This window comes from Triticum aestivum, chromosome 5A, assembly GCF_018294505.1.
Source record: "Triticum aestivum cultivar Chinese Spring chromosome 5A, IWGSC CS RefSeq v2.1, whole genome shotgun sequence".
NCBI lineage: Eukaryota > Viridiplantae > Streptophyta > Magnoliopsida > Poales > Poaceae > Triticum > Triticum aestivum.
Genome location: NC_057806.1, coordinates 690779763 through 690794250, shown reverse-complemented (window position 1 = coordinate 690794250; position 14488 = coordinate 690779763). Strand labels below are relative to the sequence as shown.

Here is a 14488-nt window from a genome sequence, read left to right as displayed (position 1 = left end):
AACAATCCCACACCGTATACAAATCACAGTCCATGATAGAATGAGGAAAACAATCAGAAGTAGGAACACACAAGCATGCAACACTCACAACACAATCATCACTCACTCCAGAGTCCAGAGCAAGCAGGCTCGTACTGGTCGGTGCCTGCAGTGGCTAACTTCAGGCATTGTGCTTGAAGACGGGATGATTCAGGTGTGCTGCGACGGCCTGCTTCACGGGGTCTGGGTTGCAGCTGCCGCTGAGCTCGAGCTCTTTCAGCCTTGGGAGATTGCCGATTCCGGAGATGAACTGCATGCTCTTGAAAGCCCAAGCTAGCTTCTCAAGCCTAGGTGCCGTTCCACTCTCGAAGATTATGTTGGTGATGTCGGAACACTCAATGGCGAGAAACTTGAGGCTTGGGAATTCTTCTTTCCCAAAAGTGATCTTCATTTCGCCGTAGGACATCTGTCGGAGCCTAAGGCAGCGCAAGCCACCGAGTTTGCCAAGGAGTCGTATGGCATGATCCTTGAGGGAGGTGTCGCGCAAGGTAATCTTGGCAAATTGGTGGAGCTCTGTGATCCATGGAGGCAGCCCAACGCCTGTGAGGCCGCCGATGTACAGGCTCTGGAGAAACTCGGGAGGTGAAAATGGATTCTCTTGATCCATGCGGAATGTAAGAGGATCGGTCTCATCGACAGGATGTCCAATTCGGATTGACAAAGAACGAAGGCATTTGTGCAGCTTGCTGATTGCTTGGAGGAGATGCTTGAAGGAGCTGGCAACCTTCTTGCCATGGAGAACAACTCCTAGCTTCCGTACCTTGACTAGCTGCCCAACATCCATGAGCATCGACTCACTGCCACTCCCGGAGACCTGTACGTGTGACAGTATCTCCAGGTTCCCCCTCATGGCCCCGATTCCATGGGGCATCCGCGGCGTGGAAAATGATTCCTTGGAGTTGATGGTGTCCTTGACCGGGGAGAAGTCTGCATGGCCTGCGAGCAGATGCTTGAGCATCAGGAGCTTGGCAAAATCTGTGGGGAAGGCTTGTATCTTGGTTTGCCGAATGTCCAGCGTCTCTAGCTGCTGCAGCCTATGGATTTGCCTGGGCAGCACAGAAACATCAGTGTTCCTGAGGCTCAAGTACTTGAGCATGAACAACTTGCAGATGTTGTTCAGATGGCGCTTCTCCAAGCCTTTGCAGCCTTCTAGATCAAGCACCTTCAGCAGCAGCAGTTGAGAGGACGCGGGCAGTGATCCCAGGCACCTCTTGCTGTCACCAAGATGTGCATTGCAGATCATGGAGCCGACACTGATGACATTCTCTTCTTCTGCAACCTCAGTGATGAGGCGATGCACTGGAGGAGGCACTACACAAGTCTTGATCTTGCCTGCATCACTAATGTCAGCAGGGCAAATGAGACCTCGGCTGACAAATGCACCGAAGCAGCGCTCGGCTGCCACTTCAGCTGAACCATGATCACCTTCCACAGATATCAGGCCTTGGGCTGCCCATCTTCTCACTAGGGATGTCCTCCTGATGCTGTGATCGATCTTGTGGAAGGAGAATACATAGGTGCAGGAAGCACATGTGGCACTCTTTAGGCATGTCACTGGAGGAAAACATGAGCATCCGCTTGAAGTTATAGCTGCTATCGTCGTCGCAAGGACGGCGGCATGCCTCTAAACACAGGCTTTCCTGCAGCTTCTCCAGCTCCTGTCTTGTCCTGTGGGGATTGGCATACAAGGCATGGAGGAACATCTTCATGGAAGCGACATCCGGGTCGCATCTCTTGAGAATGCTATGTATGACGCCCCGCACATCGCCATCATGAAAATTGCTAGCTACAAGGGCCACTGCTCTCTTGAAGAAGAAATCCACAAGGGAATAGGTTACCACTTTATCTGGAGAAGATGACTTGACAAGCCCATCATCCTTTGTGGTCACTATGATGGCGCTACCTGCAGGGAGGCTTATGAAGTTGAGAGCAATTCTGATCTGGTCCCACATGCCCGGGTAATCATCGAGGTCGTCGAGAACAATCAGGACCCTTGTGCCTTCCAAGCGGCCTCGGATGCTCCACAGGAGTTTCATGTTATCTGATGATGTGTCGTCCAGCACGTCCTGGTTTTGGTCAGGAAGGAGCTGGCAGAGCAGGTCATGGAATATTGCCAGAGGATTGGTACGTTGAAGCCGCCGGACACCGAAGGATCTTGGTACACTTGCTGAGCTAGACCGGTACCTTCTGCATCATCTGGTGCTAGAATGACATTGAGTTTGAACGGCCGCCCTCTGGCCTCGTCACCGTCTCCTTTCTTGCCAAGGAACCATGGCATTTGCATGTAGCGCAGCAGCCCCGTTGCACGGCGGGGCGATGTGTGCCGGTAGAGGTTGATGCAGTCTCGGGAGTCGCTGGCGAGGTCCCTGACCTGCCTAACCCACACCTGGACCTCCTCGTCGCCGCCGCGCTGCCCACCACTGGGAGTCAGCTGCTGGGTCCTGGCAAGGTGGCGGAGGAAGCCGTTCATGACCGGATCTCGTCCTGGATGAAGTTCGCGTCATCGTTGGACGCCAGCAGCCAATGGTGGCTGTGTGTCGGTGCAGATGGCCGGCGAGATGTCGCCTGAGGATGAGCCGCCGGCTCGCCGGAAGCTTCAGCCATCTCTCTCTCTACTGTATATGTGAGTCGAGATGTTTCTTTCTCAGTTTTGGCAGGAAACGAAATGGTGATGGACGGAAACAACAGATGAGGAGGAGAGCGTACCTGATGTGTGTTTCTCTTCTTGTTTAATTTCCTTGTTCGTTTCGTGTTGTAGAGGGGGTGCATATAGTCCTTGCAAAGCTAGTTTAGGGTGCATGTAGGAAAAGAGCCTGCACTGTGATTGTGCCAAGGGTCCTAGCTACCTCTTTTCGTTAGATTTTTGTTTAATTTCCTTGTTCGTTTCGTGTACAAGGATGCATATGTCTCTAGTTTCAGTGGCCTTTGCAAGCCAGGGTAGGGTGATAATAGTAATTACAAAGGGTCTATATTTAAATTTGGTTTTCCTTAAGAGCATCTCCAACATGCGCTCAACACGCGGCGTGCTAAAATAACATTTACAGCGCCGAAATAGCAACTTTTTGCGCGCGGCGAACAAAACCAAAAAGATCAAACACATAAAAAATAAATCAACAATACATAGTTTAGTTTTATTACAATTTAAACAAATAGTTACAACATCAAACATACAAATCACTAGTTTTGATTCCATGCCCACCACTCCTCGATTAGATCCTTCTGAAGATCATCATGTGTTTCGACACGTCGAATGGCATGATAGGAGGCAAGCCACCCTCTTAGCCCTCTGTCGCACCCGCACTGGACGTCCCAAGAGCTCATATTGGGAGTAGTCTAAATCTTTCCCACGCTCATTCTCGATGATCATGTTATGCATGATCACACAAGCGTTCATGATGTATTAAAGGATCTTTTGATCCCAAAATCTAGCCGGTTCTTTCACAATAGCAAATTGGGCTTGCAAAATCTCAAAAGCTCTCTCCACATCTTCCCTAGCCACCGCCTGAGCATTGTGGAAATCAAGATTCTTCTTACCTTTTGATTTTTTCAACGGCTTCACAAATGTTTATCATTTTGGGTAGATGCCATCCGCAATGTAGTAGCCATAGTTGTATGTATGACCATTTGCTACAAATTGCACCGGTGACAGTTCACCATTTGAAATCCTATTCATGAGTGGTGACCGATCAGGAACGTTGATGTTATTCAAAGATCCAGGCATTCCAAAAAAAACATGTCAAATCCAAATCTCTTGACCGGCCACTACTTTAAGGATTATAGTGAAACCTTTTTTTTGGCCGTGAAATTGTCCATGCCATGCCTTGGATAGTTCTTCCAACTCCAATGCATGTAATCTATTGAGCCAAGCATACCTGGGAACCCGCGAGCTTTGTTCATCTTCAAAAGCCTTGCGGCGTCTTCAGCATTGGGAGCTCTCAAATACTCCAGACCAAACACTTGCACAACTCCGACTGCGAAGCACTTGTCACACATGATGGCTTGACTCTCACCCATGGCCAAGTGATCATCAACTAGATTAGCAGGAATACCGTATGCCAACATATGCAAAGTAGCTGTCACCTTTTGAAAGGTGCTACGCGCGAGTTCTCCGGCGACATTCCTCCTTTGTTGAAAAAACTGATCATGGCTTGCCAGTTTCTTTGCAATGCGTTTAAACAACTTGATCAATGCTCATCCTAAAACGACGCTGAAAGTATGACTCGGGGTATACGGGATTATCCACAAAATAGTGCCTCATCAATCTGTTGTCGGCATCGATATTATCCCTCCAAATTTTCTGACGATGCATAACCGAACCATCGTGCTTTGGCTTTTTATTGGCGTGCATAGCTAGGATCATTGCAAGGTCTTCCTCCTCTTGAATATCAAATTCTTCGTCGGAAAAATCATATGACGAACTCATCTACAATATTGAATTTAAACTAGTCTATAAAACTACAAACAACATGCACCAAATTCATCTACAAAATAAGTTGAAGCAATACATACCTTGCAAACGTTTTGTCAAACACCTTGTGGGCGCCGAGCGGCAATGGGAAGCCCGACGCTGTTTGTCGGAGGAATGGTACGCTCGAGGGGCGGCGGCGACGAGAGGAGGTGGAGGAAGCCGCGGCGGCGTGCGGGGATAGGCCGGGGAAGCGTCATCGGGTCGTCGGAGTAAATGGGGAGGTGCGGGCGGTGGCGCCAGCGGCTGGATCCGGCGGTTGGTGGAAGTCACGCGCGAGTCGTCGCTGTCCAGCGCGCAGGAGCGGGCACACGAAATAAGTGACACGTGATACCGTTTTGCTCTGCGTGCTGAACCAACTATAGCGCGCGCGTATTTTGCGCGTCCGCTGGAGTGCCCGGAACAGCTGCGCGCGCGTTTGTTAGAGCATCTATATGTATAGATGGACAACAGGTGTGTTAGAATAAATCCGAGGCATACCGTTGATCATCCGAGAACCAAGCAATCACACGAGCACGACACCGAGATTTGTTAACGAGGTTCACCGATATGGCTACATCCCCGAGGCCTGACTATGGGCGCTCCTCCCCGTGACACCGCTACAATATCGCACCCGGTCGCCCTGGACACCGGCACATGCCGCCGGCTTCCCCTGCGTTCCGGTGCTATTATGTTGGCATAGGTTACATTGTGTGTCTACCCCCGCTATATAAGAGAGACCTAGGATACAAGTGTCCTACTAGGACACGACTTCATATCCTATCTAAACACAATACAAATACAAAGCCAACTGTAATCTACCGTGTACACAATATTCGACACAACTCTAACAAACTCCACCTTGACGAATATTCTCCACCTCCTTGAATTCGTCAATGCGTCAAACTTCCATGTACGTTGGACTTGAGCTTATCCCATGAGTACCGCTGCTACTCCAAAGACTCCATATGACTCCACCTGCAACTTGTAGTCCCTTCTTTTCTTGACCAGAGTCAACACTCGAACCGAATTAAGTTCCACATTACTCTAGTTTGCGCTCCCAACTTTCAGAGTATCCGTCCAACGCCATCACACATTGATCACTGACCTGCCTGAAAGTGAACAACTCACATATTGGGTGTCACACATAAGAGTTACCTGAACTCAACATCACCGCTCCTTTCTTGACTGCCTGTCTGAAACTTGAAGGAATTTCACCATTGCTTTTAGTCATCCCAAGTCAAATTTGCAGTTGACTCACCACATGTATGACCACCAGAGCCCTGGCCCGTCTCCATGCCCTGTGCGTACCGCACGCCTCACCGCTATTACCGCGTCGAGCCTCCGCTGTCCCGGTCGAGTTTCAAGGGTCGCGGACCCACACCACTCAACCTCCACTGCGGAGTATACCATCAACCATCGCCGACCGATGACGAGTTTCACGCTTCCATCAGACCATTGGGCTCCAGTCCGAACTGCATGTCACTCGCTTTTCCCTCTTTGTTGAATAGGCCTTGATTCACTAGATCCTTTCGTCGTAGCCCTTCAATCCAGCTCCACCTTCAACATGACTCCATGGTAGATGATCAGTCCACCCCTTGCGCCCGGTTGACTTCAAGCTCTCATGCGTTTGCCATCTTGAATCAACCCCGCTCCATAGTCTTGTCGAAGTCACACAAGCACTCAGGCCTGCGCCACGTGTTTCCACGCCCCAGAAGTCGGTCACCATCAGCATCACACTCCTATGTCGCTGTCGCCAATTCCACCATCGTCTTCTATACCAACTGACTTGCGTCGATCCGTTAGACAGTCCGACCCAGCCGAAGTAGTCCGGCTGTATGACACGCTCGAGGCTCCCAAATCGTCTTCCGCGAATTTCCATCCATCACCTGATAATTCCATCTTACCTGACATGACTTCCTGCAACTCCTTCAAGCATCCCTGTCGTGCCAACAATCTTTCACCCATATTCGCCATAACCCAAAGCTTCCAGTCCCGTTGAACTTCTCCACCTCAAACCTGGTACCCATTGGCGCCATGGTTTTTTGTACGGCTGACCCAGCGAAAAATTATTCGAGCTTTCCTCACGTGATGACCTTTTGCTTTCCAATGGATACTTATCGTTGATGGATTTTCTCACGCTAGATGTGATCTGCCGCCCCAAACCCCGCTCAACGATCTCAACATGCGCCTCCTATACGCTTGCCCGATCGATCCATTGATCGACCGCCGCATGACTTGCCTGCGCTGTTTTCGATCGCATCTCGCCGAGTAAGCCAAAAACTGCTGCCATGTATCTGCTTCACGATCTGATTACTGCTCGAAGATAACACAACATGACCGATCTGCCTGGATCGTAACTCGCCGATGATATTCATCCCATATTACAATCGCTTCCTGCAGATTTATGTCGACGCTTCTTCTTCCTCTCGATCAACGATCCACAGCCTCCGAATGACCTAGCTCATGATACCACTTGTTAGAATAAATCCGAGGCATACCGTTGATCATCCGAGGACCAAGCAATCACACGAGCACGACACCGAGATTTCTTAACGAGGTTCACCGATATGGCTACATCCCCAAGGCCTGACTATGAGCGCTCCTCCCCATGACACCGCTACAATACCGCACCCGGTCGCCCTGGACACCGGCACATGCCGCCGGCTTCCCCTGCGTTCCGGTGCTATTATGTTGGCATAGGTTACATTGTGTGTCTACTTTCACTATATAAGAGAGGCCTAGGATACAAGTGTCCTACTAGGACACGACTTCATATCATATCTAAACACAATACAAATATAAGTCCAACTGTAACCTATCTTGTACACAATATTCGACACAACTCTAACATGGTGAAATGCAAGGTTAAACCAATTTTTTTTTGCAAAAACCTATGAATTATAAAAGGAAAATGATTCAAACAATTGACTGGTCGAGGGACCTGCACGCCGCACGCGCCCGGCTCCCCCGCACGTATCTTTCTCCAATGGCCTCAAGTACATGTGTCGCCTCTCTCTCCGCAGGTGAGTCCTCATCCGATCCTGCCCTCCTTCTCCCCTAGTACCACTCCATTCTTGATTCTTCCTCCTTGTGGCGTCCATCTCCTGCCATGTATGTTACCAACAACATTTTGCGCCATGGATCATGGGTGACTCCATTCTGGAGCTCTCATGGTCACGTCATTGAGCTTTGGGAATGCAGAGGAATGGAACCAAGGTTGCTTGCTTCGGCGCTGACAGGGCTCTGGTGAGCCTGAATTAGCGAACTCGTTGCCTCCATTGTGGGTGGTCAGAGGTTAGTCATCTTAGGGATCTTTCGGGTGTAGGCTTCAACGGGATTTTCTCATGAATCATGATGCAAATGTGTTTTCTTTGTTGCTACACGCATTGTCTAAATGCTTGAAACCGCCAAGTTCAGTGATGACTTTCATACTCTTGGGAGTGATGAGGAACTTGATGGACGCTGGCAGTGCTATCGCCAGAGCCAGAAGTTATCGCGCTGCCGTGCTGAAGGAGACACGTTTGCACAGCATGCATCTGCTTGCACATCAGCTTGAGCCTCTCCATGCTTCAAGAGTTCAAGTAATCCGGGTGCGCCATTGTGGTCGTCGCTTCGTCACCCTTGTTCATCTCACCAGACACGGTTTCTATTTTTTTTTCTTTTCAAAATGGAGGTGTAAGAGAAGAAGTTTCTACTTTTGTAGATCAAAAGGGCCAATTCCGTTTATTTTGTTTGCCAATTCCCACAAAAAATAATAATTATACTTGTAGCAAGCGGAAGGTTTGGCAAAATGAAAACGCGCTCAACCCTTTAAATAACAAAAAGGCTGCTGAATTTACAAGGCCTGCCGTCTGTACATTTTATTAAGGTCATGCAGCAAGAGATTTACATATAAATATGCTTGTATAGGGCAAATCCAAACCTCTAAACACGACTCCTCATCTCCAATAGGAAGAAGAGAAAGATTGGACAAGACAAGAGCACTACTGTACAACAAACAGGTAAGTGAATGAATGTCACAAACAGATACTCCAGCTGAACCACATGCCGCTGCATGCTGTCGGCCATCGCTGTTTGCTGCTCTTTTTTTCTTCCCTTTTTTATTTTAACAAGAAATCACCTACGGTAAAGAGGCAGATCCCACCTGGATATAGCTGTTACCTCTCCCAACACCGACTTCTTAGTACCATCTGAAATGACAGCCAAGGAGTGGTGCAGCTTCTTCCACAAATCTTTGCATCCCATTCCCAGGCACTGCACGGACACGCAACCTCCACTGCCATGGGGCGAGTCCATTTCTAAAAAAAAATGGGGCGAGTTCACCAACTCGGGCTGTCCAATGGAACCTGACCATCTTCTATTTCTTTCTGCAGCCCTGACACAGCGCCGGACAGATACAACTATGTTGTGAAGCCGATGCCATCTTCTAGCACGCAACAATGCACATGTCCATGTTGATCCGATTAGCTTCAATAATGCCATTGTTTCTAGGAAGACAGCCCCAACTAGTAAGATGTATGTGACAATGACATCAACTCTGTTCAAGTCATTTTTGCCAATGCTTGATTGAAATAGGAAGAAGGCGGTGATGGTGGCAACTGCTGAAATGGCACGGATGAAGCATCCATACCATGTGAAGACCACCACTGCCTTTGTATACAGGAAATCATACATCAAGGAGAGCTGCATCTCAACCAACTCGAACATTTGGCCCTTGTTAGCAAATAGCTCTACGGTTTGACTCTGCAATGTAGATGGCCAGAACTTATAGTCCACCAACTGAGCCATGCAAATGGGGAGCAGGTCATGAGCTCCCTGTAGAACCTCTTCAAGATCAAACTTCTCCCCTTGGTCAAGAGCTTCCTGCAGAGTCTCTTCAAGATACAATCTCCCCCCTTGGGTCCATGGTGGACGCCGTTTTCGTTTAGCCTCACTCAACTTCCTACTGTCGAGGAATTTACTCATGTTGTCCAGGCTGGAGGACTTGAGCGCCCATACTCTCTCCCTATACTTGAGAAAACCACTGACAAATATCATTGCCAAGACTTTGACCAAGATCCAGCTGCCAGCGACATACTTGTATAGGACATAGGCCACTCCCACTGTCTGCATAACAAATGAGAGCAGGTGGCGTGGCCAGAGCTTGTTGTCTTCTATGTAGTAGGCCGTGATGTTGTCCTGGCCACCAAGATGCACCAGCAAGAACGGCGCCCAGAACGCCATGAGCTGTTGGTGTCCATGGGACTTGCCAAAGAAGGTCATGTGGGATGTGGCCAAGGATGTATACCGCTATGTAGTCTGCCAGCAGGTATGCTAGCCAGAGGAGATTCATTGGGACAATGGAGATGTTCCGCCGTCGCATCCCGGCGAACATGAGCAGGAACACTTGCAGCATGAAGCTAACAAGCACTAGGATCTGGACCCCCCAACCATTCCATAGGCGCATCACTCCAGCCATCAGTGACCACTGAATGCACATGAGAATCATCATATTACAAACAAATTAGTTGAAGTACATACATATATTTCCTTCAGAAGAAGTACACACGAAACCACAGAGACAATATTACAGCCACCATGACAGTCGAATTAAACTATTAAATTTTGCATATACTAATGCAATGTACATGTAGTGCAAGCATGAGAACATAACCAGAACATACTAAGAACTATTGGCTCACATGTAACTTCTTTATGTAAATTCGCAAAAAAAAAAAAACTTCTTTATGTAGCTCACAGTGGAACATCTTTTAATTAGTAGAGACTAGAGAGGGTACTCAAAAGTCATAAGGGAGTTTATGAAATTCATTTCCAAATATATATTGTATTTCTTATATACTTGTAATAATTCTATGATAACATAGAGATCTAGACCAACCTAGTAGCACTATTTCAATCTTGACCTGCCAAACAAATGATCTAGACAATTTCTTTTTGATATTTCAAATTTCTATTAAAGGTAGGTGGAAATGACGACACTTGGGCGAGTGCCATATCACTAGAACCTACTACGTATTTCTTAGGAACAAAGAACTAACTAATCTTGCAAGTCACTTGTGCTCGAGTGAAGTGCTGAGCTAGTAATAATTCTCCTACAACGCTTGAACCAAATATTTCGTACAGATAAGGGCGCAACTTATAATACATTTCCCCAAGACGAAATTTCAGGAAGATATGAGCCACACCCTACAATTTTTGCATTATTTGCAGAGATGCAGAGAAAACGGTACTAGTAGTAAATTTCAGCACATTGTTTATCCAAGACAAGGGAACATGTACAGTTTGCTGTTTTGTAGAGCACCTAATTTGCAGTTAATCTAGATCTTAAGACATGTAAAAGAGATTCACCTCGATGGCAGAAGAAGGCACGAGGGAGGGAGGTTTGTCGCAGAACAGCAGCAGGACTCCTAATCCTAATTAGCTCGCTAAGTATCCATGAGACAAAGATGCAGCACTAGTTGATTTGGGTATTATGGTTGATCAGCCAACTAGTCACTTGTCCCCCAGGACCATTATATCTATATATCGAAGGCTGCTGAAGAACCGTCTTTCCTGCCCAGCCCATTAGTCTCTTGTAAGCTTTTCCTCTTGGATGGAGAAGGCACCGTCCGGCCTTGCTTTACCCTCTGCCAAGCAAAGTAGTACTCCCTCCGTTCACTTTTGTAAGTCCTTTCAGACAGCTCAAAATAGACTGTTTTGCACATTGTCTGAAATGTCTTCAAGGTCTTATAAAAGTGAACAGAGGGAGTAGTAAAGCTCGATGAGAAGATAAACTACTCGCTAGCAAAAACTGCACAGTACTGAACATTGCGCTTTGGATGATTTCATTAAAAAAAATCTCTTCTTTTGCTGGTGCAGAAGCTTGGAAAGACAAGAATCCAAGAATCCGTCCTGCTCGAAGCAAGGCATGATTTTTAGTTTGGAACAAAAAACAAAGGTACAATATTACTATTCCCCTGAAAAAGAAGAAGCAGGGTAGATTGCAGCATCACAACACAATCGAGTTGGCAGGGCCCAGCTTATACCTTCCTTGCGGACTCATCTCCTCCGGTCGCCGGTAGAAACGTGGACGCGGTGAGCCCCATCGGCTGATGCTGCCTGCTTTTTTTTTCGAAAAGGAGTACTCCTCGGTCTCTGCATCGAAACGATGCATACGGCTACATTTATAGATAAATAAAGAGGTTCAACAAGGTCTTATAGTCTGAAAACAGAAAAACGGCAACCTCACAAAGAGCCACAACGTCAAAAACAAAATGCCCCAAAGCCACCACCGGCTGGCAAAACAAAGATATGTAAACTAATCGCCTATCCTATTACATGACCGTCATCCAAAACGGTTGAAGATATCCCGCGCTACCATGTCCCGCCGGACAGATCCAGTAAACAAACGCTCCCTGGCCAAGGGCTTCGGCACCTCCGACTCGCCGGCCAAGGATCCGGCCATGCCCCTGCCGCAGTAAAGGGGTAGGGCGGGCGACGGGGTAGAGAAGGGAGTGGGGGAGCGAGCAGGGGCGGCAGAGACCACATGGCATGGGTGACGGCGGGCGAGGTGACGGCGCACGGTATTGGTAGAGGCGGAACTGCGGTGGGAGGAGAAAGGTGGAGGCTGCAGGTGCTCCTTTTTTCCCCTAAAGATTTGTCATTTTCACTGATCATGGACTAAATAAAGAAGTGAAGAGTTGCGTGGCTAGTTAAACGAAAAAAAAATCGAAGGATAACCTAGATAACTTCTTTTCTAGTTTTTCTTGGTCATTGGTGGATCGATTTTTACGTGATGTCCAATTTTATATCTTTGTGTGGAGTTTTTTTTACAAAGACGTGATTTTTGATGTCTTAGAAATATGCTATTTATTGGTTAGTAGTTTTGCATTGGCAGTCTGTGAAGTATGCTATTTATTTTCTATTCCCGCCATTCCATAATGTAAGATTTTTTCCACACTACATTAGTGTCAGAAAACGTCCTACATTATAAGACGGAGGGAGCAGTAGTTTTGCATTGACAGTATGCGAAGTATGCTAATTATTTTCTATTCCCGCCGTCCCATAATGTAAGACTTTTTTTACACTACACTAGTGTCAGAAAATGTCCTACATTATAAGACGGAGGGAGCAGTAGTTTTGCTTACTAAGAGCATCACCAATGTGTAGAGGCAGACTTGCCTCTAAGGTGGGCCCTACACCCCAACCCCAAGCATGTACAAAGACCTCAGGGTGTGTAGCATCCGTCCTTGCCTCTAAAGATGGGTCCCATATGAAATAAACAATTTCAAATATCCCAGCTGATTTCAATCTTTCCATGCACTTGTCATAGAACATTTTTTACAGCAATACACTGGTATATACTCCCTCCGTTCGGAATTACTTGTCGCATAAATGGATGCATCTAGATGTATTTTAGTTCTATATACATTCATATCTGAAACAAGTAATTCCGAACGAAGGGAGTAGATCCGTTTATATTTTTTGATCGCTGGAGGCTGCCTCCAAGCATAGCGACCACGCTAGTGAATTTTAGCTTAGAGGCAGAACACGTAGTGTATAGCGCCAGCGCCAAAGAGCATAGAAGCAGCGATAGAGGCGGCTAAATCGTACACTGTGGATGCTCTAGCTACCCCTTACAAAATCTATTTATAGTTTGGTTGAGATTCACAGCTTGTGATGAGTGGTTGGGCTGTCATCGGAGGGCATGACCTTACAAATGTCTCCTGCTTCCTCGAGTTTACCATTAGCAGGTTTATCCGTGTGTCTTTATTAGCAGGTTGTTAACAGTTTTACTATTAGCAAGTTTATTTATTTTGAAACGGAGGGAGTACATTTTTCAACAAAAAAGGAGTGCAAACAATGTCCACACTTATTTGACTCGTCACTCGTGTATGTTTTTTAAAACAAATGCGTGGAAAACAGGTTTTGATTATTCCAAGAGGAATTGTTCACCCATACGAAAATCAATACTTGTGCCCCTCTGTAAAGATATATAAGAATGTTCACTTGTTAAAAAAAATCTTTCTTTACAGAGGGAGCACTTTTAAGAAAGTGTGTTATAAAAAAAATATTGTGTATATTAAAAAAATATTTGTATATCTCAAAAAGATGCTCATTTTGAATAAGAATGTTCACTTGTTAACCAAATAATCCATATGCCCCATTAAAAATATTTGTGTATTTTGCCAAGACGAAAAAAAGTAAAAGGAAAAGATCGTACAAGGCCTGGCCCATTTGGGGAAGCACTGTGGACAGCCCTACTTCCAGGTAAGATGTGCTGCGAGTCACTCAAACGTGTACACCGCCCCACCCCTTGCACGCACTCTTTAGGCCCCTGGTTATTTTCTCCTTTTTATTTCCTTTTATTAATTTTATTTCTGGGATTTAAAAAAATCATAAATCTAAAAAAACATTAATTTTAGAAAATATTGCAAACTTTAAAAATATTTTTGGATTTAAAGAAATGTTCATGAATTTGATTTTTTTACCAGATCTCAAAAAATTACAAAATTTAGAAATGTTGTGAATTTGTTTAAAAAATTATAAACCTAATTTTTTGTTAACAAAAAAATATTCAGAAATTTTACAAAATGTGCAAATATAGAAACTATTCTCAAATTAAAAAATGGTTCCCAAATTTCACTGATCATGGACTAAATAAAGAAGTGAAGAGTTGTGTGGCTAGTTAAACGAAGAAAATCGAAGGATAACCTAGATGGTAGAACCTTGGCGCGCCAAAACAAATAGTTGTCCGGCGTGAGATGAGTCATGATTAGATTGTCGAAGTGGAACGGTCCGGAGATCATGGCGGCGTCGGTGGTAGCAACAGCGGAGACCGCAGGGGCTTCGGGTGCCACACCCGCGGGCTGATCAGTGGAGGCCCCCGAGGCCGCCGGCATGATGGCGAGTGTCGGGGATGAGCCAGCAGTGGCCGCAGGTGGCACCATCATCGCGGCGGTGGAGGACGCCACCGTCGACGGCGCGGGAGACGGCGGGATCGGAGCCGAGGACAACGAACCA

At 46.6% G+C, this 14488-nt stretch overlaps 1 pseudogene; it reads right to left on the bottom strand.

The window, feature by feature from the left end:
* Window positions 1-23: 23 nt before the first annotated feature.
* Window positions 24-14367, bottom strand: LOC123106040 (disease resistance protein PIK6-NP-like; annotated as a pseudogene).
* Window positions 14368-14488: the final 121 nt, after the last annotated feature.